The sequence below is a fragment of the Moschus berezovskii genome, chromosome 8, assembly GCF_049115385.1.
Source record: "Moschus berezovskii isolate FMDL1 chromosome 8, NW_MosBer_1.0, whole genome shotgun sequence".
Lineage (NCBI taxonomy): Eukaryota > Metazoa > Chordata > Mammalia > Artiodactyla > Moschidae > Moschus > Moschus berezovskii.
This window is the reverse complement of record NC_142467.1, coordinates 83,403,392-83,431,369: the sequence shown is the minus strand read 5'-3', so window position 1 is coordinate 83,431,369 and position 27,978 is coordinate 83,403,392. Positions and strand designations below refer to the sequence as shown.

The following is a 27,978-nucleotide window of genomic DNA, read 5'->3' as shown; positions in this document are numbered from 1 at the left end:
AGGATCATGTATTTATAACACAAGACCTTCTATTATGTTTAAATTATATGCTCACTCTTTTTTATAGTTCAAAAGAACATACTATGGATTTTTTGTTATTAGTCAATAAGAGTGGGGAGGTTTTATGCCTCCCCATTAGCAGCTAACAGAGAACATATTTTGGAAGCAATAAAAAGTTTCTAAACACATGTGCTTTTCTGAAGGTGGTTTGGAATACGGTATTAGGTATTTCAATTTTGCTGGGCTTTGTCAGAAATAAATCATACCTTTAGTCATGGTCTGTGTCTCTACAATAGTTTTAGATTTCTAAGTGTAAGTGAATTTGATTTATTTTTCCTGTGTCCACTCAAATTATTCCATCCTATTAGTATTTATGGCAGCTAGGTTGGAGAATGTTTTATACCTGGGCCCTCCACTCTTTTCAGATTCCAGTTTTATTGTGGGTCTGTTAAAAGGTCACTTTAACCTCTCTGCGAAATGAAGAGCCTCAAGATGTATAGCTTTTCTGTCACTTTACCGATACACGTCAGTAAACATGCAGCTAGGCTTGTGCTGCAGGTAGTTTGTGAAAGAAAATCTGTCTTGATACAAAGGATGACATGATGAATAACCAAAACAGTGCTGAAGCTTCAAATCTAATCCTATAGGAAGTGTTATGATGGAGAGGCCTGGGCAGAAATCACATGATAATTTCTATGTAGAAAACAACTGATGCTGGCTTTGCCTCCTTCTACATGATACGGTGCTGAGTAATGTCCTCCAGCTTTGGAGGCCCTCAGGTTACAGCCAAACATTGATTATTTGTCAGATAATGCTATCAGACTTACAAAGACATCCACGGTGTTCCTGCAAGGAAATAAATGACTTCAACCTCCCTTCTGGTGAAAAAAAAAAAAAAAAGAAAACACTCACTTGCAATAAGCTCTCTGAGAGTCCACAATGGGTTGAATGTGGAATATGTTTTGATAAAATTCCAAGTCCGTCACCAATATTATTAAAATACATTTTCTCTGTGTCGTGAGACATGATTGTTGTGCTTCTGAGTGTGGCTAGCAGGGACTTGAAATTTGTTAAGTGGATACCCTGTGCTGATTGCTATGGTAATGTCAGCTCATTCGATTCTCTTAGCAGCATGAAAGAATAGATAACTGTCCCATAATCCAGAGGAAGAAAGTGAGAGCCAGAGGTTTAATGACCTGTTCAAGGTCACCTGAAGTAAGTTTATGGTCTGCAAAATCTATGGTTAGGTATGGTTTCTTGGGCCACCCGCATCCTTGAGATAGTTTCCTGTGATTATGCATGATGACAAGGCGTTGGGGTGGCCTTTGCTGTTTCAAGCCTCTTCCTTCATTTTGAGGGTTTTGAAGGTCTGAGTTGGGAGGATTTTCTCTGTAACTGGCCCAGTAAGGGTACGCTCTAGTCCTCTACATGGGATGGAAGAAGTCTTGTAACACCCAATAAAAAGAAAGCATTCCTGTAAAAACAAATAGCAAGCAGGGGTGTCTATTTATGATGGACTCTTTTCTCTCTTTAAAAGATAGAGAATTTTCATCAATATGAAGCAAGGTCAAGTGCGCGTTCTGGCTTTGCCCCTGATATTGACATAAGAGCAGAATAAGGATACTGATTTCCCTCCAAGCATTAACAGGCTGCCTTTTTGGTAGTGCGCTTCATGTTCACTTGCTTTAACAAGATTTACACAGTCCTAACTCACTTATTAAATGCTTCAAAAGCGTTTTCAGACAAAGATCTTCAAAAGCAAAGCGCATGTCTCAGCCCTCTGTCTGAAGCTGGCTGCACAGAGTTCACCGATTTCAATATGTGTGGAGTTAAAAGGAAACCATTCACTCTCTCTAATTTTTCTAGTTCTGATTTCTGCTCTATTGCTTTCATTCCTTTTATTGAATCCATCCCCCCAATTCTGTTAAAAAATGATTTTTGGAAGTTTTACAGAGCGCAATTTGAGAATGAATGGGTGTTGGACTTTTCAGTGGACAGTGCAGGGTGGGGCAGAAAGGAAGAGGGGAATGTGGGTGTGGCCATGGAAGAATCTCCAAAGGGATGGCTGGAAAGTTGTCCAGTCTTTCAAGCAATGGGTTAAATCTTGCCGGTAGCCCTGTAAAATGTGTTTACAGGTGGCAGAAATTAATTCCTGTGAACAGCAATCTGTAAATAAACAGCTCTGAAGAGTAAGGGTAATGAAGCAAGTGAAAAATCATTTCTCGAAAGAAAAGCACTCGCTAAGCTCATTCAACCACTTAGCCATTGCAGTCAGCACTTTGGAGAGCCCTACACCAAGCTCTATTTGTTTTTCAACCGGAGAAACAGATGAGAGAATTTATATGAACTGGAAGATTTTTAAAATTTTGATCTGAAGACATATAAGATGAGAAAAAGAATGAGCCAAAGGAAACAGAAATTGTCTTTTTGTTGGCACCTCACACTTTCACATTTCTAATTCACATTTCAGTTGTGAGAAATATTTCTTAGAGATAAAATATATAGACACTGGGAGGGGGAAAGAGCCAGGACATGGATAATTTGCGTACATTTAGCTCTATTAATATCATTAGGCAGGAGAACCAGTGACACTGCAGCTGAAAGCTAGAGATGAAATAACCAGCGCTTTATCTCCTGTTGCCAAGGACTGCACAATGAACTCTGCAGTGACCCAAATTTATTACAGAATAGTGCTCATTGCTGCTGTACCAAGCACTCTGCTGCAATTACAGCATATTAGGCAGAGGGACAAATCTCAAGGGGAAATGCCTAGTCTTTTAATCAAGTAGTAGAAGAGGCAGGGTGCATAAAAAATGACCCTATGAGAAGCATATATACATACATATATATGTATGTGTATATGTCTCTCCATCTGTACATGTGCATCTCTATCTGATAACAGTCCTCATTTTTCTCCCAGAAAATGTTTTTATTATATGCAAGAGTCATGAATGTACAATACCACCACTCAATCTTTTCTTCCACACAGTCTGGTCTTTTTCTTCTATTAAATTATCGATCTTTAAGAATCTAGAAGCTCAAGGAAGTTGCACAAAATAAGACAAGCACTTGGAAGAATAATTGTTATGTAATATGTTTGCCTCTCTTTTATTTTCCCAAGAAATACTCCTTTATTTTCCTTATCTACATTTTTGTTTAAAACAATGAGGTCTTCCCTGGTTTTCAGCAATTTGGTTGTCTCAGGGCAGGATAGACTCAATGACATCATTCTAAAGAATGTATTTTAGCATTTAGTGGAAACCAGCAAGCACATGCGGAGAAGGCACTGGCAAGCCACTCCAGTACTCTTGCCTAGAAAATCCCATGGATGGAGGAGCCTGGTAGGCTGCAGTCCGTGGGGTCGCTGGGGGTCGGACACAACTGAGCGACTTCACTTTCACTTTCACACATTGGAGAAGGAAATGGCAACCCACTCCAGTGTTCTTGCCTGGAGAATCCCAGGGACGGGGGAGCCTGGTGGGCTTCCGTCTAAGGGGTCACACAGAGTCGGACACGACTGAAGTGACTCAGCAGCAGCAGCAGCAGCAGCAAGCACATGCCACAAGCATGCTGCATCTAACTCATTGATTAGTTGTAATGGATGGCAGGGAAACTTGTATAAAGGCAGAGCTAGAAGACATGTTTTATAGGAGAAACTAGCAATTGCTTTACATAATTCCCTGAAATATGTTCCTAGAAAGGGATTTAAGAATTATAAATTTAGATCACAAATAAATGGAGATAATGTAGTTAAAGTTTATCAAGAAACTCAGTGTAAAACAGTAGAAAGAGGAAAGGAATGAAAAAAGCAGTACAGACTGGAGAAAAGATACAGTTCAGGTCTGCACTCACAAGGCAGTGTAAGATATTACTAGTTGACTTTTGTTGTCATTGTGTGTGTTTGGAATCATCTGTAGCCAACCATCATTTAAAATGGTGAAATTTATTTATGTGAAGAAATCAAAGGCTAAAAATAAAACATTCAGCTATTTTAAAGTTGCAGCTGTGATGTTTCCTGCTCATAACATTTCAGAACTCCTAGATATCTTTTTTATGGTAAAGGCTTTCACTATCTCAAAAAGCTAGCTAAAATACATTTCATGTGAAAGACCCCTATTTGCATCCTGAGAAAATCATAACATAAATAAAGGAAACCCAGTATTCCCGTAGCATTGTGATTCCCTTCTAACTCTCATGAGATAATCTAGTAACTCTTGTGGTAAACACCTGTCTTTTTGATAAATACTCATTTTCAGTGGGAAGTGCTGTAACATGTTAAATGGTGATAAATTGGGGTCACACTGTCCTTGTGAGTACCTCTGTCTGTCTCCCACCCTCACATAATACAGAGGAGACACTCAGGAGGCCAAGCACAAATGGAGGTGTATTTAAAGGTTTCATTTATTTTATTACAATCACACTGCTAGGTCCTCCAAAATGTACCTGGGGTGTTAGGACCCAACACTTTGATGAAAGGTCAGTAATATGACTTTAAGCCCTTAAGCAAATGCAGCTCCATCAATATTTCCCTGCTCCAATGTATGGATTTCTACTTCTTGGACCTGCAATCAGAGGGAATTTACATCTCTCAGTTTGGTCAATTTTTACTACCAATTGTGCATGTCTGATTTTGTGAGGTACTAAACAACATATTGACAAATGAGAGCAGTAGAACACCATTTTTAGTAGTCGAGAGATTGTTTCTCTCCATAATTTATAAGCTCACCCTTTCCCACTTTACCCTTTCTGGAGTGTTCAATAAAGGCCTCGTGAGGAACAGGGGAGAGCAGTGAAAGAAGATGAGATGTCACTGAGGTGGACAAGTCGGGGCTGCAGAGAGAACCTAAAAAGCACAATAGATTTTTCAAAGTGAGATCTATGATAGAAGAAGGGAAGGTCTGGGGAGAGTATAAAATTAAATAAGATGGACTAAAAGAGATGGAAAGATCTGCAGAAAGGAAGCTGCCGACCCAGCAACTGGGAGACATTTTTCTCATCTCAGTGGAAGTGAGAACTGGAGACAGTGCTATTACAGTAGAAAGAGAAAGACAAATGAAGCAATAGAAAAGGACATATATATACAAGTGTCCGTGAATAGTCCCCCAAGAAAGATAGCGAAGTCAAAAAGGATTCACCAATATACACATGCTGGGGAATCCATTACCATTAGTTAGCCTTTAAGGAGTTCTTTCTACTCAGAAGGAGCTTTTCTTTTTCTCAAGTATAAACTGAAAAGGGAGCAATCAATATAATTATCCAGCCACGTGCTCTAAGCTTCAGGGGGTCCCTTGGAGCCCAGCTCCACACCAGGTAGGATGTGAATGACGCCCCTGAGGTCATGCTAAACTTGGAGTCAGGCTGGTTTTCCTAACCCTTCTTTTGTTCTTGGTCCTTTTCAGAATTTATCCAGACCCCTCCTCTTCAGCCTGTCCTCATTCCTGCCTGTGAAAATAACAGCCATCAAGTTTCACTCAAGTCATATCTCCTCTGTGAGGTTTACTTACATTCTCTCCATCCCTTTTGTTCCAAAACTGGATGATCTTCCTTCCTCTGTTACACAGCGAAGGATCCATCGAAGGGTCTGGAATTTCTGCAGGAAGGGCCTTAAAGGCAGCAGACTGGAATAGAGGGCAAGGGAGTGTATTAAAACTGTATGTGCATGGTACACATTTTTCTTTTACTGACATTGGGGGTTTTCAGGACAGGTTTTGGGATTGGTGGAGATTATGTAGAGGTTAAAGCTGCCCCGAGGTATTCTTTGGCAGCACCAGTTACATTTCATACTCCAGGTTTTATGCCCTGTAAAATGTGTATAAAGGGCCTTTGAAGAACTGGGATGCCTTTTATCTTTTTAGCCTTCATAGCTTGCAACAAAATGAAATGTCTTTTATTTTAGGAAGTGTTTGTTGGAAACAGAAAATAAATTTTGAACAAATACTGAAAACACTAATGTTCTGAAACATTAAAACTTAGTGCAAAGCATGAAGTTTTTGGTCAAGTGAATTTTAAATCTGTTTTCTATTTTATTCTGCAATTTAACCCAAAATAGCGACTGAACTGAACTGCGCCTCACCGCTCCTTGCTTTCACTTTAGGACATTGATAAAACCTGATTCTTAAAACCATTTCTTAAGCTGAACCTCGTAAGTTTTTAGGACCACATTTTGTTACATGGCCAAAGAAACAAATGGACTGTGAAAAAATTCTTTCCATTGTAATCCATGCCAAATTAAAGATGTGTAGAGACATGTCATAAACATATTTTATATCATGTTTAGTCAATCATTTCATTTTTCTACTGTTTTCTTGAGCTGTTTTTAGATGAGTCCCCCAAATTTTAATCTTAAATCCCTCTGGAATTGCATTTTCTTTCTGCCTCAGTCTCTACTCTGTTTTTGGATTCAAATAATATTCCCAAGTCAATATTAAAGATTACATATACTATGTGTTAAAATATAATTTCTATAAAGATTAACTCTCATCAGTTAGGGCACATAATATTCTGAAACCTTTATATGTAGAAAATTTGTCTTTTCCCATCTGTTTTAATGGAAATATGAAGTCTAGAGCCTGTATACAAACTTTACTAATAACTGCTGACTTAACCAGGCTGAGTGGTATGGGTTTTTGCATCAAAAGAAAATGTATGTCCTGTAAATATCTGTCCAGCCTGTTTGTCACACATGGCATTCTCTCTGCCGCTGATGCAGAGAATTGCTACTTATTACACCAGCTGTGTTAGTCAGGATCCTCCAGAGAAATAGAACCAGTAAGATATATCAGTTCAGTTCAGTCGCTCAGTCGTGTCTGACTCTTTGCGACCCCATGAATCACAGCATAGAGATACCTAAAAACAAGGTTACAATGAGGGATTGGCTCACATGACTGTGGAAGCAGAGAAGTCCCACAGTCTGCTGTCTGCAAGCTGGAGGTGCAGGAAAGTTGATGGTGTGCTTGTAGTTCAAAGCCAAATGCCTGAGAAACAGGGGAGACAATGGTGCAAGTCCAGCTTGAGTCCAAAGGAGTGATCATCCCTCAGGGTAGAAGATGCAAGTCGCAGCTCAAGCGAAGAGAGCAACTTCATCCTTCTGCCACCATTTTGTTCTCTTTGGTCCTCAAAGGATTGGAGGAGACCAATCCAAGTTAGTGAGGATGGATCGTCTTTGCTTAATCTACCGACTCAAATGTTAATCTCTTTCAGAAACACCCTCACAGACAAACTCAGAAATACTGCTTTGCAAAGTATCTGAGTTTCCTTAGCTCAGTTGAGTTGACATGTAAAATTAACCCCAGAAATGAGTCAAACATATGAATCCAGAGTTGGATTTGTAGTTAGAAGTTCCAGCAGAGTGCTACCTGCCATCGCCATAAGCAAAGGAGGCATGGCTCTTTCATATATCTGAATCCTCAGGATAGAATCTCTTGATCCCATAGTTGAGAAATGCCAGGTTCCTCCTTTTTGCTCATCTCCTTAAGTGAGAGGGGTGTGTTTACCCCAGATCCCAGATCTGTGTTAACTGGAGCAGAACTTTTTGGAGGAGGAAATTTCATTGGCTCACTCTGCCTGCTCTAAATGGCCTTTGCTGCCCCACTGTTGACTTTTATATTTTTCAGTTGCAGTTGACTCAACCTGCTCAGTGGTGATCCAAAAACAGCAGCCAGTTTGTATCTTTTCTCACCCACATTCTATTGTGTTCTTCCTGTGCCTGACTTCTGAGTCCCTCACCCACCTAGGGTAATATATGTAAGATTCTACCTATATTCTTATCTCTCTCCCGATCTCTTAACGAATGTCTTAGTCTCCTTCTAGGACCAGACCTTGTATGTTGTATCTCTCTTTACCTGGAGTCTCTTTGAACATTGGCTCCACAGCCCAATCACTATATTTCAGGTCACTTGTTTATAGTTTCTTTGCTGTACTCAGGCGGTGCTTGGTAATTCTTTGCTTGTTTCTTGCCTGTCTTACCCAGCTAAAATGTTAAGTATCAAGAGAGTTTGGGTCTTATTTGTCTTGTTTTTTATCCTGTCTCCAGTGCCTCGAACAACATGGCTCAGGAACGGTTTAGTGAGTGAATAAACCATGTAATAGGAAAGAGTCAAGATGTTCCGGTCTTTCTGCCTGGACTTTAGAGTTCTGATTTCCAGATACCTTGGGGAACTGAACTTCATGGACTTGTGGTGCTAACAGCTTGTGTGAACACTGGCTGGAGGATTTAGTACTCATAAATGCCAAGACAAACCTCAAAGCTTCCACTGTCGGCTTAGCCTCAGCCAGCTGGGTGGCTCTTATTCCAGGTTCCTTTATAGCAGGGAATGTCTAGTCCAGGCTTAGCAATTAAATGACATTGATGCCATCACCTCATGGTGAGTCTTACTAGATGACTCATGGAATTGCTCAGACAGAGGGAAGTTGATAAACAAGTGCTTCAGAGGCCTCCAGATCCAGTTCAAAATGTTAATTTTGAGTTACTGAGCCCTCAATATCTCAAGATATAGTCACAAGATACCTATAAATAGCTTTATTATTCATTCAAATATTGCTCTCGCTTGCCTAAAATATCTGAGAATTACATTCTTTCACATCAAAGGTCTATTCTGTTGCACATAAATGTGAAAACACACACTCCAGCTATTTATCAAGTATTTTTGCCTTATTTTAAGGAGCGTCAACTTAACATTTGAGAGAGAAAAGTGCGACAAGGCTAAGCTTTTACGTGGGGAGGAAGATTGCTTATTATGGAAAAAACATGGGCCTGACTGGAACTTAAAAATGTGTGTAGACCAACCAACCAACTTTCTTCACCTTCAGGCCTAGGACTATGCACACATCTTGTATGTTACTTAACTTAGATTTGGACTCCCTGGCCTTCCCTCATAGCTCAGTTGGTAAAGAATCCACCTGCAATGCAGGAGACCCCGGTTCGATTCCTGGGTTGGGAAGATCCCCTGGAGAAGGGAAAGGCTACCCTCTTCAGTATCCTGGCCTGGAGAATTCCATGGACTGAATAGTCCGTGGGGCCGCAAAGAGTCGTACATGACTGAGCAGCTTTCACTTCGCTTCATTTGGATTCCCCACTGTGCATTCCAGAAGAATACGGTTCCTGAAAGTTTTGCCTCAGAAAAAGGGGCTGTGAAGGAAAATAAGTTTTGGAAACTTGGATTATAGAAAAACAGACAGCTTGTTAAGCCAGATTTAAATCCATATTTCCTCACTGATTCACCTTGGTAGGAAAGGAGAGATTGGCTAATGTTTAGTAACATTCCATGGTTTTGTGTTCTCTGGAATACACTGTGGAAAACACTGCTTACTCCACTTCATAGAAATATAAATCAGCTGGAGGGCTCTGGCTAACAGTTACCACATTTCATCCATAAAGAACTCAGGAAGAAAGGCGATTTCTATGGAAGGACCGTGTATGTGCATTTCTTTGTGCATCATCGTTTGGTCCAGTCCTTGTCTAATGACCTTCTACAAGCAGAAATGTACAGAACTGACATCTTACTTATTTTAATATATGCCATTCATTGCTCTACTTTTTATGCATTCTGATTGTTATCCCTTTGAACTTTGGCCCTGAGGCAATTTAATCATGATTGGTTCAATTGTGTAAATCCAATCAACAAATCTTGGCCAAGATCCCTTGGCGTTATTATCCTGACATTTCTCTGTTTACAAAGCTGTTTTGGTTTTTTTTTTAAAAACCCAATCTTAGAGTCTTTGCCTTGTGTTTTTGAATTCAGAGAAACCTGCTGCTGCTGCTGCTGCTGCTAAGTCACTTCAGTCGTGTTCGACAATGTGTGACTCCATAGACGGAAGCCCACCAGGCTCCCCCGTCCCTGGGATTCTCCAGGCAAGAACACTGGAGTGGGTCGCCAGTGCCTTCTCTGCCCATAAGCTGCTGCTGCTGCTAAGTCGCTTCAGTCGTGTCCGACTCTGTGCGACCCCATAGATGGCAGCCCACCAGGCTCCCCCATCCCTGGGATTCTCCAGGCAAGAACACTGGAGGGGGTTGCCATTTCCTTCTCCAAAGCATGAAAGTGAAAAGTGAAAGTGAAGTCACTCAGTCGTGTCTGACTCTTAGTGACCCCATGGACTGCAGCCCACCAGGCTCCTCTATCCATGGGATTCTCCAGACAAGAGTACTGGAGTGGCTACTTTACAGAAAAAGCATCTTAGATCCTTCATTCCTAAAAAGAACATATTTTTTATTGATTTTAACTCTCTAATTTCCTTTGTATTTTTACCTTCAAACCAGTTTCAGCCAAGACACAGGCCACAAGCAGTCAGTTCCTACCAATGAACCTAGCCGTTAAATGGAAATAAGACTATCAAACCTCAGTTTTAGATCTCTTTTTCCAAAGGATAATTTCTACATTTTTTACAATGTGTAAGTGTAGCCTAGACTAGAAGAGTATTTTCTACTACCTTTAAATTGTTACTCTTATTTATATGGAATTTAGAAAGATGCAAATGATAACCCTGTATACGAGACAGCAAAAGAGACACAGATGTATAGACCAGTCTTTGGGACTCTGTGGGAGAGGGTGAGGGTGGGATGATTTGGGAGAATGTCACTGAAACACGTATGTTGTCATATGTGAAATGAATCACTAGTTCAGGGTCAATGCATGTCATAGGATGCTCAGGGCGGGCATGCGGGGATGACCCAGAGGGAGGATAAAGGGAAGAGGGAGGTGGGAGGGGGGTTCAGGAGGGGGAACTTATGCAAACCCGGGGCAAATTCATGTCAATATATGGCAAAACCAACCAATATAATATTGTAAAATAATTTGCCTCCAATAAAAAATAAATTAATTACAAAAAAAAAAAAAATAAATGTAAAGCATTCTTTATACTTTTGGTTGATGCTACCACCGACCAAAATGCTAAGTGCTGCTCAGAATTGATCTACAATAAATTCTCAAACTAAATGACAGTGACATGATTATGTATCACCCCAGAGTACTATAAAAGCACAATTTGGGAGCTATATCTAAGATATACCTGTCCCCTAATTTTTCCTAAAAATTGTTAATATAGGTGGGAGGTTTTATATTATGAATTAAGAAAGTTGAGGAAATTATCATTTTAATAGCTCTTATCTTCCTTTTGAAAGGGAGAAAAATGGGCCACTTATGTGAACATAATTTCATTTCTCCAAGCTGTTTAAGATAGTTACTTTCATGTGAAATATTCACATCAGCTTGTAAACTGATATACAATAACTTAAGTTAAAATGTTTCTACTCCATATACTAATGTTTAGATTTGGTATTCATCCAAGAATTGGGCCCCTCATGATTATAGCATCTGTTTTTGTTTGGTTAATTTTATAATCTCAGATGTTTCTATAAATCCTGAATTAAAGAGAAAACTGCTGGGACCAATTTGTGTGGGTAGGCTAAATGTAATAGTCTACCATCATTGCCATCATTGTACAAGGATGTTTTGCTTTTTTTTTCTCCCCATGGCTTGTTATTACAGATATCACATTTTGGCAAATGCTTCCATGCTTTCAAAAAAAAAAAAGGAAAGTGAAACTGCACAGAAAATGGTCCATTTCATCTTGTCTCAGTTCTATTATGATATTTGGGATTTAGGCCATTTTTGCCATTGAAAAATGGTAACAAATGAGTTGGCCACTTTTCTCTTGATCATAAAATTTTCTGCAGACTTCATAGGTGTTTCTAGTTCCTTAAATTAGTTCAACAAACAAGCGCAAACGCATCTCTAGTAGTGAAAAAAAAGAGTCAATGAAGAGGATGACAAGGGATGCAGAAATACTGTGTTTTCTTCCTGTTGTGTACTTCAAAGAAAGCCAGTAGCAATGAAAGTGTGAAACACTGAAAATAGGTCACCATTTTGTGTCTTTCCATATTGCTGGTTAGATTCTCACATCCTGGCTAATTAGGAACCCACATGGTATCTTTACAGATTTCTTTCCAACAACACAGTAAAAAGGGAGAGTTCCTTTTAGTCTTTATTTGCTTTATGAAGAACTGAACAGGCAGTGACTTCTTAAGCAGCTGTAAGGTTGCACTGAAATTAGGAAAGCCTAAAGTACATGGGAAATAAGTTCATCTTTTAAGGGTTCCCTCCTTCAGGTTTTAAGGTACAACTTATAAGACAGTACCTGGAGCTTTTAACAAATATTTATTCAATCATTGTTAGGATTTTGTTTTTTAAATCTCATCTCTGAAGATAGTAGAACCACAAATAAAAAGCAGCCTTTCTGTCAACTACTGCTCCTTTGCTCTCTAGGTGAAATCCTCTTTGAGTTCTGCTCATTTGTAGATGAATGATTTGGGGGACTCCACTGGAGGATTGATATTTTTAATTGAAGGCAAAAAAGCCTGCCAGTTCTATCTCTCAGATCATAATAATTTTTCTCAATAAAATGAAGTTATTTATCTAATTTTCATTTAGAAGACAATTGAACTTTTTCAAAATGGTTCTAGTTCTTTTATAAAAATTAATTGATGGCATTCATTTAAGTCTAACTTCTGAATTTTTAATTTTGGAACTAATTTTATGTGCTTTGGAGAGCACAGTTTCCTCTTTATTGAGGAATGTAATATAATTTCATTTATCATTTTAGCTCTGAGGGATGTCCTTAAAATAATAAGTTATCCTTTATTAAGCTTTCCCCCACAACTTATTTGAATTTTGGTTATTTTAGATAAGCACTTGCCATTTTATTTAGGGAAAATTTTGTAGTCAGTTATTGGACATAATGGAAAAAGAAATAAATAAACTGTAGAAGTAAGTAGCAAACCTGACTTCTAAACACTGTAAAGTAAGGAAGGGTTGGTGCGAAGTTAGAGCTCTAGAGACCTTCCATAATGTAGTTAATATCTCTGAGCTCAATTATGAATCACAATAATGTTGAAGGGGTACTGCAAGGATTAAGTGAAAAAGTAGTATAACATGCCTAATACAGTGTCTGGAATAAATACTATACATCTATCCCTATATAGATCTAGGCATAGATCTATACAGAGATAGGTGTAAAATGGAAAACATAGATCATATTAAAAATGAATGATCTCAAGTATGGCATCAGTTCAGTTCCGTTCAGTCACTCAGTCGTGTCCAACTCTGCAACCCCATGGACTGCAGCATGCCAGGCCTCCCTGTCCATCATCACCTCCCAGAGTTTACTCAAACTCATGTCTATTGAGTCAGTAATGCCATCCAACCATCTCATCCTCTATTGTCCCCTTCTCCTCCTGCCTTCAGTCTTTCCCAGCATCAGGGTCTTTTCCAATGAGTCAGTTCTTCTCATCAGGTGGCCAAAGGATTGGAGTTTCAGCTTCAGCATCAGTTCTTCCAATGAACACCCAGGACTGATCTCCTTTAGGATGGACTGGTTGGATCTCCTTACAGTTCAAAAGCATCAATTCTTCGACACACAGTTTTTTTATAGTCCAACTTTCACATCCATACATGACTACTGGGAAAACCATAGCTTTGACTAGATGGACCTTTGTTGGCAAAGTAATGTCTCTGCTTTTTAATATGCTGTCTAGGTTGGTCATAACTTCTCCTCCAAGGAGCAAGCATCTTTTAAAGTATGACACAGATAATGCTAAAAGCTCCCACAAATTTCAAACCTTTGTTTGCCAAAATGTATAATTTAGATATAACTAAATAGAAAAAAGGGGGCTTCCCTGGTGGCTTAGCCATAAAGAATCAGCCTGCAATGCAGGAAACTCAGGTTTAATCCCTGGATTGGGAAGATACTCCGGAGTAGGAAATGGCAACCCACTTCAGTATTCTTGCTGGAAAAATCCAATGGGCAGAGGAGCCTGATGCGCTACCCTCCATGGGGTCACAAAGAGTCAGACAGACTGAAGAAACTGAGCGAAAATGCATGCAATGGAAAAAAAATGCCAAAGAAAATGAAATCCTTTTTACTTTATTTTATTGGATATAATATGCCTTTCAAGTCGATCTAAAAGTGAATATATGCTTATTTAAGCAATTATAGAAAGGAAGATGAAAAGCATCAATAATATTCCAGTTAATATTTATATTTCATCTAGTGTAAAATCCCATAATTAGTTCTAATAAAAGACCTGTACTAATGTCAGAAATAATTTATTATTATTTGGAAATTCAAATAAGTATTCAAAATTATTTTCCTGAAGGATTCAAGATAATTTTAGTGTTATTTAAATAAACACACATTTTATTAAAACACAATATGTTAAATGTTTCCTTTAAAGTTTCTTTTTTCTACATTAAAAGAACTTAACTTCCCTGGTTTTACCAAATAAGGGCATATAAATAGCAATCTAGAAACCTTAGTATTTTGAAACTTTCTATAATTTTTTAAATCATGTATACACACAAATAATATATGTTAGAGAAAAGCATGACAGAATAATTTTTAACATTTCAGGTCCTTCTGAGTTTCCCTAGAAGCTGAGCCTGCAACAGGGAATCAGGTACTCAGGATTAACTGAGAGAGCACTCTCAGGGCAAGAGAAGGAATGGGATAAGGTGCAGACAGAGCTGAGGAAGTTTGTGAAGTCAGCTCAAGTCTCAGTTTCAGGTCTCATGGGGGACTCACAGCATGGACTATACCCCAGCGCTGGTCACCATTTGAGGGATAAAGCCAGGCAGTTGCATGTTGTGCGGTTCAGTCACTGATGATGAGATGCCCCCAGCAGAGGGAGTTGTAATTACAAACGAGGCAGTTCCTATCTGGTGAAGCACAGTTCTTCAGAGGAAAGAGGCAGTGGTGAGCTGTCAGCGGGCTATGCTCATAGCAGCGGGGTTGGTGATGCACTGACCTAGTAAGAGTGATAGATATGGCAGGGGCACCTACAGCATTCACTACCCTGTTCTTCCAGGCTAAAATGAATATGTATTAATTTTTGTTGTTGTTCAGTTGATAAGTTTTGCCCAACTCTTTGTGGCCCGCGGACCACAGCATGCCAGGCTTCCCTCTCTTTTACTGTCTCTCGGGGTTTGCTCAAATTTATGTCCATTCAGTTGGTGATGCTATCTAACCATCTCATCCTCTGCTGCTCCCTTCTCCATTTGCCTTCAATCTTTCCCAACATCAAGGTCTTTTCCAATGAGTCAGCTCTTTGCATCAGGTGGAATACTGCCTAGCTCCACACTTGCCTCTGCATAGAGTCATATACTCCTTCCCTTTCTAGAACTAAGTAAAGAACACATTTAAGAGACGTAAAATAACATAGCATTTCTCAGGTCACAAGAAATATTTCTTCACAGCTTATTCCACTGGACAACAGCTCACTTTAGCATAAAAATTATGTAGATTATACATGTATTCATTATATTCATTGTAATTATACTGATGAATTTACACAAATGACTTAAGCATTTCCACATACATAGTTGAACATATTTATACAAGTGGAAAGGTCACACACCTCATTTTGAACTTTTAATAAGTCCTAGTCAGCTGTTGGCATTGACTGCATTATTAGAAAATGAAAATGGTACACTAAATGTGAAATGATGGCTATTTTTTGTGTGTTGAGACCAAGTAATGACTTAGAGGGGCACACTCAGACCGCAGTGCCCAAGACAAGAGTCAAGAGAACAATGAACTAGGAAATTATTCCCAGAGGGTAGAGCCTGTTCCTAATCAAGTAATAATCTCTGTTTCCAGAATAAGGCCCTGAGAATATGTGCCGGACCAGATTTCAGAATTGCTATGGATCAGTGGCTTTGTGAACTTTCCATTTTCCCCTTTCTTGAACAGGAGTCTATCATAGTTCTCATATCCCTCTCTCATTATTGCATTTTGGATGTATGCATGGGGATGAGGTAGGGAGTGCAGATAACTTACCATTTTAGTTCATAACTGAAGAAGAGCCACACCTGGGCAACTGCATCTGACTGTAATCTGTGGAGCCTTGTCTCTACCTGGACTATATTTAATGAGGAAATCCTGGACTTAGAACTAATATTATAACTGAATGAGACTTCTGGGGTCTTGGGAGGGGGATATTTTACACATGTAGAGGATCTGCACTGTTGTGGCCAGAGACTGAACAATAGTTGTTTGTCTTCAAAGATGACTCTCTGACAATTCTTACCATCTCTCTATTTGGATTCCTCTTCCATGAAGAAATGCAGCCCAGTTTTCCTTGAATCTGAGCTGGCCTTGTGACATATTTTGATCAATAGAATGCTATGGAAATGGTGTGGTATATTTGAGAAGCTGGATTTTTAAGAGGCCTGGAAGCTTCTGTCTTTGTTCATTTGGTATGCTGCTATTAAACAAACCCTAGTCTAGACTACTAAATGACAAGTGACTATGAAGAAAGAGGGGCCCAGTCATCCCAGTGCCCCTGTTGAGCCTAGCTTCTAGTCAGCTCAGCTGACTTCAGCAAAGTGACCTAAAGAACAGTGATTAGCAAAACATCAACATTGTCCTAAGTCACTAAACTTTGGAGCAGTGTGTTACACAGCAATGAGTAGCTGGAACACTAAGTGCTCCCATCTGGATTTCAGACGTTTCTAGGCAAGTGTGGGAAACTGGTGCAAAATGTCAGAGAGCGTGCCATTTTAAAAATACTTTGTGGTTAGAGATAAATGAGATAAGGGTTTGCATATACAGGGAGAAAGCAAAGGGAGAGGCCGGAACAATAGGAAAAAAAATATTGCCTGCCTGAGACTTTTATTGTTGTAAGCCTGGATTCCTGACCGAGTCCTGCAGAAGGAAAGAGGGTACTAGAAACAACTGTGGCCAGTATAACGAAGAGTGACTTGGAAGTTGTGCCCCTGGGACAGGCATTCTCTCTGTGTGTAGAATGGGGACACAGTCCCTCTCTGGCTCTCTAGACACTGGCCGGTTTGTGTATCCTGGAGGATGGTGCCGAGGTGCAGAGGCTCTTGCTGTGGGTTGGTGGGCTTCAATGTGTCCACAAGAGCACCTCTACTGGCTTCATGAAAGTATTAGTGAGCCAGGGAGCAAGGAACATGAGAAGATCCCCTAAAACTCCACTCCCCCTCATTCTCCTAGAAAAAGCTGGGTTGTATTTTAAAGTGACTTCAACAGCTTGTGGGCAATGGAGCAGAGAACTTTCATTATTATTGTTAACAAGACCTTATTTGAAATCATAGGTTGGGGACTCCTAGAATAATTCAGGCCACAACATGATACTTATATTTACATACACCATTATATTTAATATATTATATATAACATAATAGTCCATTCTAAGGGAGATCGATCCTGGGTGTTCATTGGAAGGACTGATGCTAAAGCTGAGACTGCAATACTTTGGCCACCTCATGCGACGAGTTGACTCACTGGAAAAGACTCTGATGCTGGGAAGGGTTGGGGGCGGGAGGAGAAGGGGACGACCGAGGATGAGATGGCTGGATGGCATCACCGACTCTGTGGACTTGAGTCTGAGTGAACTCCGGAAGTTGGTGATGGACAGGGAGGCCTGGCGTGCTGTGATTCATGGGGTCGCGGAGAGTCGGACACGACTGAGCGACTGAACTGAACTGAAGTATAATATCTTTTTGCAATATCATATTTCTTTCATAAGCATTATCTCTTTTAAAAGCTTCTTAACAACTCTGTGAAGTATGGAGGGCAAATATTATTTTCTCCATTTTAACAGAGAAGTAAAGTCATCTTAAATAAGAGATTAAAACACTTTTCCAAGACTACAAAATAAAAGTGATAGAACTAGGACTTAAATTTAGCTCTGCTAATTCTGGTAATCAGCGGAGGATCCATGCTTCCATGTCAGATTGCTTGTAACTTACGTGATATATAAGTAATGACTTGAAATTTTTTAATCTATATGCATATCACTATATGAAAAGTGTGAAAGTGTTGGTTGCAGTTTGTCTGACGCTTTGCAACCCCATGGACTGTAGCCCACCAGGCTCCTCTCGCCATGGAATTCTCCAGGCAAGAATACTGGAGTGGATTGCTAGTCCCTTCTTCAGGGGATTTTCCCAACCCAGAGACTGAACCTGGGTCTCCTGCATTATAGGCAGATTCTTTACTGTCTGAGCTACCAGGGAAGTCTATACCAGTATATACATACATACATCTACAAATATAAATTTATTCTGAAGACATATTCTTACAACTTATAGATGTAAAGAAAGATATATAAAATATCATTGGGATGTTAATTATTATTTTGTCATAAAAATATACCCCATAAAATCTCCTATAATATGTATAGGCTAATATATCAAAATAATTTTGCTTATGTACTTATTTCATAAAAATTATTCTTGCAAACACATTTCTAGCATCTAGCATAATTTTTTGGGTGTAGTAACTACTGATATAATGTTGTCTAGCAAAAAGGTTATGCATCAACAATTTCCACTGAAATGAGCTGTTATCAGCACATTTCCTTGTGAAATAATATTCATTAAAATAGGATATTCTCTTAGCTAAAGTTGACAGCTCATCACCTTGTCAATTTTCTATAATAATATACACTTTACAATAAGGTGCTAACAAGACACAAGGTAGCATTTCAGTCATCTACTCCAGTGTCACAATGGAGACTAAATATACTGCATTCAAAGAAAAGGTGCCAATTAAATGTATTCTCTCAACAGTCAGTGTTCCAGGATCATACAATAACGTGATCTGTATCCTTGTTATCCAATATTAGATACTAATGTAACACTACATTCAGACTCTCTTTCTCCATTTCCAATATTAACCCCAAGCATATTTTCATAATGACTACAAAACTTGGCAGAGGGATTTCCAAATCAGGGAGGGAATGCTGAGACCTAGAGCCTTGGCAGATGCACAAAAATGGAGGAAAAAAGCAGAACACTTATAATACAGGAGGAAACATAATATTTAAGATGAAAGTTTGAAGTCTGTCACAATTAAATTGAAATCTTCACCACTAGTTAACCATCTGACCTTATGCAAATGATTGACTTTTCCATCCTCAGTTTCTGTTTTTTTAAGTGGGGTTCTTAATGCTACTTCATTGGGAGGGTATGAGGATTAAATGGGACAATGTTTGTAAAGAGTGTTGCCCAGAACCCGGTATATAATATGAGCCTAATAAATGCTAACTCTATCATGTGCCTCACTTTAAAGACAGGATTCCATTGAGAAGTCAGTTCTCTGTCTTTGTTGCTGCTCTGAATGATTTAAAGGGTTTCTGTCTTTGTTTTTCAACAGTTTAACTAGATATACCTAGTTTTGTTTTCCTTTGCATTTAAAAGAAACATTTGCAGTTCACTGTATTAACTGAATATGTGGCTTAAAGTCTTTCATCTGTTTGAAAAATTCTCAAAACTATCGCTTTAAAATTTGCATCTACCCAATTCTTTTTTTCTTGGCTTTTAGAACTCCAGTTATACCTATTCAAGTCTTTATCCCTGAGACTGGTATCACATAAGTGATAAGCTTCTTTCTTTCCATATTTTTCATTCTTTCTTAAATTCTATACTCTAGCCTAACGAAACCTTTCTCTAGCTATGTGTAATTTTCTGGTTAACTTCTTTATTACATTCTTTTCTTCTGTCACATTTTCTTATAAAACTATTCAAACATAGAGAAGAGTTGAAAGAATTTTACATAGAACAGCCATGTGTTCACCAACTAGATTTTACCATTAATATTATATTATACCTGCATTATCACATATCGATCTAACCATCTGTCTATACATTCATCAACCCATTTAAAACCTTAATGCATTTCAAATTAAAATGCAGACCTGTCTACTGCTGCTGCTAAGTCGCTTCAGTTGTGTCCGATTCTATGTGACCCCATAGAACGGCAGCCCACCAGGCTCCCCCATCCCTGGGATTCTCTAATCCTAACCCTAACCCTAATTTGTGGATGGCATTAGGGTTAGGGTTAGATTAGGGTTAGGGGGTTGCCATTTCCTTCTCCAATGCATGAAAGTGAAAAGTGAAAGTGAAGTCGCTCAGACCTCTCTACACTTCCTTCTAAATACCTCAGCATGTGAATAACACTGGCTAGAGTTCAGTAATTGTTTATAGTCATTTTAATTTTGTTTCAGGTAGAATTTATATATAATCAAAAGCACAGATCTTTAATATTCAATTGCTGAATTTTGTTAAATGTGAACACTTGTGTACCCAATCCTTTACCAAGATGGAACATAGTCATCACCCTATAAAGTTTCTTAATGCTTCTTCCAGCCAATCCCAAAAACAAACACTCTTCTGAATTTTTCCCACCGTAGGTTAGTTTTGCCTATTCTCGAACATCATATGAAGTAAGTCATACAGTAAATATCATTTATGTAAGGCTTTTTTACACAGCAAAACTTTTGAGATTTATCTATGTTGTTAATCATACTAGTATTGATTTCCTAGGGAAATCAATATTTTTCAAAAATTTTCAAAATCAAATTTTTCAAAACAGATGAAAGACCATTAAAAAAGTATCAAAAATTGGCTTAAGATAAGAGAAATTTATTATGTCTCAATTTTGGAGACTGGAATTCTGAAATCAAGGCACTGAGAGAGCCATGCTCTCTTTGATAGCTCTGGGACAGAATCCTTCCTTGTTTCTTCTAGCTTTTGATGTTTGTCAGTCACCTCTGGCATTTCTTGACTTGTAGATGCATCACTCCAGTCAGATGGATGTCTTCTCCCAGAATGCCTTTGTATCATTTTTCCTCTGTGTCTGTCTCCCTCTCCTCCTGCTCAAAATCATGCTTCAGGTTTAGCAGTGGACAGTAGGTATCCATTTATTTTTACTTTTACTTTTTCAACCCAGCACAAGATGCTAATGGAGGGGGCCACTCTAGCTCAACATTCAGAAAACTAAGATCATGGCATCTGGTCCCATCACTTCATGGGAAATAGATGGGGAAACAGTGGAAACAGTGACTGATTTTATGTTTCTGGGCTCCAAAATCACTGCAGATGGTGATTGAAGCCATGAAATTAAAAGATGCTTATTCCTTGGAAGGAAAGTTATGACCAACCTAGATAGCATATTAAAAAGCAGAGACAACACTTTGCCAACAAAGGGCCATCTAGTCAAAGCTATGCTTTTTCCAGTGGTCATGTATGGATGTGACAGTTGGACTATAAAGAAAGCTGAGTGCTGAAGAATTGATGCTTTTGAAGTGTGGTGTTGGAGAAGACTCTTAAGAGTTCCTTGGACTTCAAGGAGATCCAACCAGTCCATCCTAAAGGAGATCAGTCCTGGGTGTTCATTGGAAGGACTGATGTTGAAGCTGAAACTCCAATACTTTGGCCACCTGATGCAAAGAGCTGACTCATTTGAAAAGACCCTGATGCTGGGAAAGATTGAGGGCAGGAGGAGAAGGGGATGACAGAAGATGAGATGGTTAGATGGCATGACCAAGTCAATGGACATGGGTTTGGGTGGACTCCAGGAGTTGGTGATGGACAGGGAGGCCTGCGGTGCTGTGGTTCATAGGGTTGTAAAGAGTCGGACATGACTGAGCAACTGAACTGAACTGACTTTGTAGTACTAGGGCAGCTCCATCACTGTGCTAAGTTGGTATGCTTGCTGCTCCTGGGACATGGAGTCTTGTGACAGCACCAAGTCACCAAGACAACTGTCCAGTGACAACTGGGGCTGGGAGAGGTGGGGCTGGCCCCTCTGGGAGAACTGGCTGTCGGAGATACAGCCTGTCCTTGGGACACGCCAAGAGACAGCTTTGACGGCACATTTCGGCTGGCCTGGCTGTTGAGAGGTGTCCTCTGGTTGGCCCAGGAAGGCCCAAAGCTGTTCTTCTAGACCGCCGCCTTGACCAGTCTTGCCTTCTGGGCTGCCCCACCTGTGGATGGCCTGTTAGCTCGTCCAAAATATCCCAGTGGCATCATGGGTGGCATACCCAGGTTGGAGGCAATGGGGACTGTTCATGGAGGTCATGCGGCTGGGGCAGGCACTGATCATGCTGATCTGGTTATGGGCCTGGAAGTACATGTTTGAAGGCTGGCCCTGGCTGCTCTGATCATTGATGTTGTTGTTTAGTTGCTGAGTCATGTCCAACTCTTTTGTGATCCCATGGACTGTAGCCCACCATGCTCCTCTGTCCATGGGATTTGCTGGGCAAGGATACTGGAGTTGATTGCCATTTCCATCTCCAGGGCATCTTCCTGACCCAGGGATCAAATCCACGTCTTCTGCATTGGCATATGAGCCAACTGGGAAGCCCCTGATCACAGACAGATCCTGGGAAAATGGCTTTCCAGGGTCATACATGGCTGTTGTCATGAAACGGGCTCCAGGGCTGATGGCCCTGCTGCACTGCAAGAGGTGCTCCTACAGATTGTTCAGCATTCATCTCTCTCCCATCCCCAGTAGGTGGTCACAGTTCAGAAGGTGGCTGCAGAGCGGTTGCCTGGACGGAGCCCTTCAGTTGTCCATACTGTGCTTTGTTCAGGGCCACATTAAATACGGGGGTTGTTTAAAAACCTAATGTTTTGGTGCTCATTTGCCCACATAAAGGAGGTAATAAAGATGTTGGCAGGCCCCTGAAATACATCCACACTGGCAGTCTCCACCTCCTGGTAGGGCCTAGTGTGCAGGGAGCCACTGAGCTGTATGCATTATGTAGGTAGGACATGATGATGGACAGGATGATGGTGATCTGGTTCACCTCAGCGTCTGTCGTCTTTTCTACGTTTGCAACTTCTGGCCTGTTCAATAAGAGGTGCCTGACCTGATGATCGTCTCCTGGTCCTGGGTCACACAGAGCATCTTCACAAGACCTGCTCTGGTTTGACAAGAGTCTTTGCAGCAGATGTTGGACAGGAAGGCTCTGAGTGCAGGGTACATCTGATCCTGGATCTGGAGGCAGATGAGGCAAATGGGACGGTTGCCTAGCACCACGAGGTGCTCAGAGAGTGACGGGGACAGCCCAGCCTTGGCTGCCTTCTTGCACATCACCACGAGGCCCAGCTGGCAGTGGTCACCCACAGGGATCAGCTGACTGGCTCCGAGGACACAGGGACCGTGCCCTCAGGGGCTCAGTGGCCTGGATGCCTGTGAAACTGCATCTTGGCAGGTCTCAATCATCCACATGTGCAGCTGATGGCATGTGTTTATGAGCACCAGTTTGTGAACAAGTTTCCTCTTGGAGTCTGCTTCAGGGCTCAGTACCACTGCTCCTGGTCTGCAGATGACAGCTCCTGGGTCTTGTCCTTCAGCATCTGGAGCTCCGGCATGCTACCTATGTTCCTGATCTGGTTGTACAGGGCCAGGATGTACAGTGCGGAGCTGATGACCCTTGCGGAGAGCTGGATGACTTTGAGCCAGGTCAGTGACTCCTCTTGGTCAGCTGATCTATGGCTTTGTTAGCTGGAGCACAGACTAGCACAGGCCCACTGAGCCAGAGGGTAGATGATGACGGTTGAGCTCACATCTTCCTTGTACGTAGTGGACCCTGGATCTGGCTCAGCAATCTCTGTAGCACCATCTTCAGAAAGTCAGCCAGAGAGTGGTGGACGTCATGGAACTCTGGTGCTGTGAAGTCCTTGGGCCCCTGGTGCTTTTTGATCATCCCTAGCAGCTTATGGCGGAGAAGGCAATGGCACCCCACTCCAGTACTCTTGCCTGGAAAATTCCATGGATGGAGGAGCCTGGTGGGCTGCAGTCCATGGGGTCACTAAGAGTCGGACATGACTGAGTGACTTCACTTTCACGCTTTGGAGAAGGAAATGGCAACCCCCTCCAGTGTTCTTGCCTGGAGAATCCCAGGGATGGGGGAGCCTGGTGGGCTGCCATCTATGGGGTCGCACAGAGTCGGACACGACTGAAGCGACTTAGCAGCAGCAGCAGCTTATGGGCAGAGAAGGCACTGGCGACCCACTCCAGTGTTCTTGCCTGGAGAATCCCAGGGACGGGGAGCCTGGTAGGCTGCCATCTATGGAGTCGCACAGAGTCGGACACAACTGACGTGACTTAGCAGCAGTGGCAGCAGCTTATGGGAGATGTAATCTGCCATGGAGATCTCCTCTGTAACAGATGTTTCCAAACACTCTGCATCCTGTCTAATGAGGTTCACTTCCACATGAAACCCACCTGGAAGTTATGAGTTACCTCCACAGTGCGCCCACAACTGCTATGCGGCTCAGCGGTGATCTCACTGACATAATTATCAGGGGCCTTGATGATGTGGCCGATCCTTTTCTCCTGGGCACCAGGTCCTCTTTATCCCACAGGCAAATCTTGTTCCCTGGCATGAGCTGAATGTTTCCTAACCAAATTACTACTAAAGTCCGATTATCAAAGTCATCTCAGGCAAAGTCAAGTAGGAAGTTCTCTTCCTGCTAAGGCCCAGGTCCCACTGGACAGTGATGTGACCCTGAGTCTGAAACTCATTCGGTTTCTTAGAGGAGTTGGCCTCCAGCTTGGATATGTTCTGGTACAGGTAGGAATGCTCCTACCTCCAGAGAGATGCTGGGGACTCTCCTCTGCCTCTGTCTTCTCCAGGATCTCCAAGGTGGTAGAAGGATTTTCCTGCTAGAGCGCCTCCAGTTGGCTTATCTACTCCGTGGTGATCTGCCAGCCCAAGCAGTTCCTGCTCAGAAGGGATTCTGACCAGCCAAGACAGGAAGCAGTAGTCCTGGATCCCAGGCTGCCACTGTGAACTCTCTGGGCTGATTTCCTTGAGGCTGCTCCCAAGTGGCACAGGGCTGACTGCATAGCAGCCCCACAACCCAGGTGGATTTGCTAAGAATGAAGCCAAGGAAGAAGACCTGACCACTGTCATAGTCATCACACTCCAGAACTGTCTCTTCCAGGGCTTATGCAGAGTCACCTCTTTGCATTTTGCCCTCTGAAGTGACTTACAGTATGGCTGCCAGTAGCATTTGCATGACTTATTGAACCACTCTTGCTGGTAGCACAGTAAACCATGCAAGCAGGATCGGGTACTCCCCAGTAACTGCAGGCATGTTTGAGACATCCTTCCTCTACCAAGTATCACCTTCATTGTCTTTGAAGTTTAACTCAGCCTGTTGCCTGGTCAGGCTGATGCTCCGGTCCTCGCCTGGTTCTGCAGGATGCTCACTGCTCAGCCCTCCTGCGAGTCCACCTTTCCAACTGCAGCTTCCAGGGGACAGGGCCCCCAGTGCTGCCACCTTGGAAGGAGCATCTGTGTCTGGCTGGGGAGAGTGAATTAGGTGCGTTTGAACTTTCGGACACGACTGAGCGACTGAACTGAACTGAACTGAACTGAACTTGAGCACTGGGGTGTTGAAGCCCAGGAGCTGGGCCTTCTGTGCTTCGAAGAAAGAGCGCAGGTGCAAGATGGGTGGCCCTGCCTTCAAGTTCATGGGCGGCCTAAGCAGAGCGAAGAGCTGCTAGTCTCGCCAGTGGGTAGGCCACTGTGTGGGTGCTGGCACCCTTCAGCTGGATCTAAATCGCCACCATCCCACGAGCCAAGCGCCCTGAGCTTTCTTTGCTGCCCTCAGAGCCACCTGCAGCTCCCGGAGACTGCAGGAACACCGTGGGCAGCATCTGTTGTAAGTACATCACTTTAATTTTACCTGTTCTGTGGAAGAATATGAGGCGGTTGTCGAATGTCCATTGCATTCTTGATTTCTGATATTATTTTTTAGTTTTAGAACCTCCATTTTAGTTTTTGATACAAATTCTAGTTTTCTGGTTGGTTTCTCCATCTTGTCATCTGTTTTTCACAGCCATTTAAAAAATCTTTTTTCTGAAAACCAATATCTGGATCACCTCTGCATCTGTGTCTATTACTTTTTTCCCCCTCCATTATTTTTTATTTTGTATACCTGGTACATTTTTCATTGAATTACTAAAACTATGTGTAAAAATTATAGGGATTCTTGAAGTGTTATCTTTCTCTAAAGGGGATTAGAGTCGGCTTCTGGCAGGCAATTAGAGTCGGTATGGATTACTTTAATTCAAACGGACTAAGCTGATTCACAGCTAGGTTCAAGTCTGTAAGGCTGGTCTATTTCTGGCTTAACTTCAACCTAGACTGTAGCACTTTTGGTGTCCAATTGAATACTCAGGGTTTTTATCAGGACCCCATCCTTTTGGTGGTTCTTTAATCTCATTTTAAAAATCTCCCCAGAACCAAGAAACTGACAAAAATCCTGCATAGTTTCTCAAACTCATAGCAGCTACTTTCTGCTCTGCTTGTGTGTTTCTCAGCCTATACTAATTACAAATTGGCAAGTGCCTCCAGAGGAAAAGAGACTCAGACTATTGGTTGGGCTCAGTTCTTTGAACTCTTCTCTTTATAATCCTAGCCTCTTAGATTCTGGCTCTCTTGATGTCCTTGAACTCTGATTTTAATCGTTTTAAGTTCATGAGGTTGCTGAAATTTTTAAAAAGACTCGACTATTTAAAACACAAACAGTCATAATGGGTATGGGGTTTTTAGAATATGCTGAATTAAAACATATGGTTAATATGCAAGGAATTGAATAGGAATTAAATTAAACTATACTGTTATATAGTTCTTGTATTGTTCTTTAATATCATATGAATTGAGACTGTGGTAAATTAAGTGTGTGTATTGCTGTCTATAGGGTAACCATTATAACACATACACATAGAGACACAAAGCATTGCTAAAAATGTCAATATAATAAATAAAATTGAGTAATAAAAATTATAATCACAAAAGACAGCAGAAATAAATGAACAATAGAACACATAACATATAGGACAAATAGAAAGCAGATACCAAGATAGTAGAATTAAACTGATCTGAACAAAACCATAATTCTGTTCAATGTAAATGAACTATGGAAGCAACCTAGATGTCCATCTGCAGATGAATGGATAAGAAAGCTTTGGTACATATACACAATGGAGTATTACTCAGCCATTAAAAAGAATACATTTGAATCAGTTCTAATGAGGTGGATGAAACTAGAGCCTATTATACAGAGTGAAGTAAGCCAGAAAGAAAAACACCAATACAGTATACTAATGCATATATATGGAATTTAGAAAGATGCAAATGATAACCCTGTATACGAGATAGCAAAAGAGACACAGATGTATAGAACAGTCTTTGGGACTCTGTGGGAGAGGGTGAGGGTGGGATGATTTGGGAGAATGGCATTGAAACATGTATATTATCATATGTGAAACGAATCGCCAGTTCAGGGTTGATGCAACAGGATGCTCAGGGCTGGTGTGTGGGGATGACCCAGATGGAGGATAAAGGGAGGAGGGAGGTGGGAGCGGGGCTCAGGAAGGGGAAATCATGTACACCCAGGGTGGATTCATGTCAATGTATGGCAAAACCAACCAATATAATATTGTAAAATAATTAGCCTCAAATTAAAAACAATAAATAAATAAAATAAAAAAGATAAAAAAGAAAGAAGGAAGCTATAAGACTGGGTAAAAAGCAAGATCCATCTACATGTTGTTTACCAGATGTATTTTATAGTATCTAAAAACAAGTTCAATTTGAATGGAAAAAGATGTAAATCTGTGATACAGAAATTCCATTTCTAGGTATTAAGCCAAGAGAAAAGGGAAAAATATGTCTACGAAAATGTGTATTAAAATATTCATCAGTTCAGTTCAGTCGCTCACTTGTGTCCGACTCTCTGCCACCCCATGAATCACAGCACGCCAGGCCTCCCTGTCCATCACCAACTCCCGGAGTTCACTCAAACGCATGTCCATCGAGTGGTGATGCCATCCAGCCATCTCATTCTCGGTCGTCCCCTTCTCCTCCCGCCCCCAACCCTTCCCAGCATCAGAGTCTTTTCCAGTGAGTCAACTCGTCACATGAGGTGGCCAAAGTATTGCAGCTTCAGCTTTAGCATCAGTCCTTCCAATGAACACCCAGGATCGATCTCCTTTAGGATGGACTGGTTGGATCTCCTTGCAGTCCAAGGGACTCTCAAGAGTCTTCTCCAACACCATAGTTCAAAAGCATCAATTCTTCGGCGCTCAGCTTTCTTCACAGTCCAACTCTCACATCCATACATGACCACGGGAAAAACCATAGCCTTGACTAGACGGACC

General features: G+C 41.1%; 2 pseudogenes; both read right to left on the bottom strand.

Annotated features, from left to right (window-relative positions):
* Nucleotides 1–21,471: 21,471 nt before the first annotated feature.
* LOC129558870 (regulator of nonsense transcripts 1 pseudogene) lies at nucleotides 21,472–23,509 on the bottom strand (annotated as a pseudogene).
* A 401-nt stretch (nucleotides 23,510–23,910) lies between these two features.
* On the bottom strand, nucleotides 23,911–25,105 carry LOC148777110 (regulator of nonsense transcripts 1 pseudogene; annotated as a pseudogene).
* Between the last annotated feature and the right edge of the window lie 2,873 nt (nucleotides 25,106–27,978).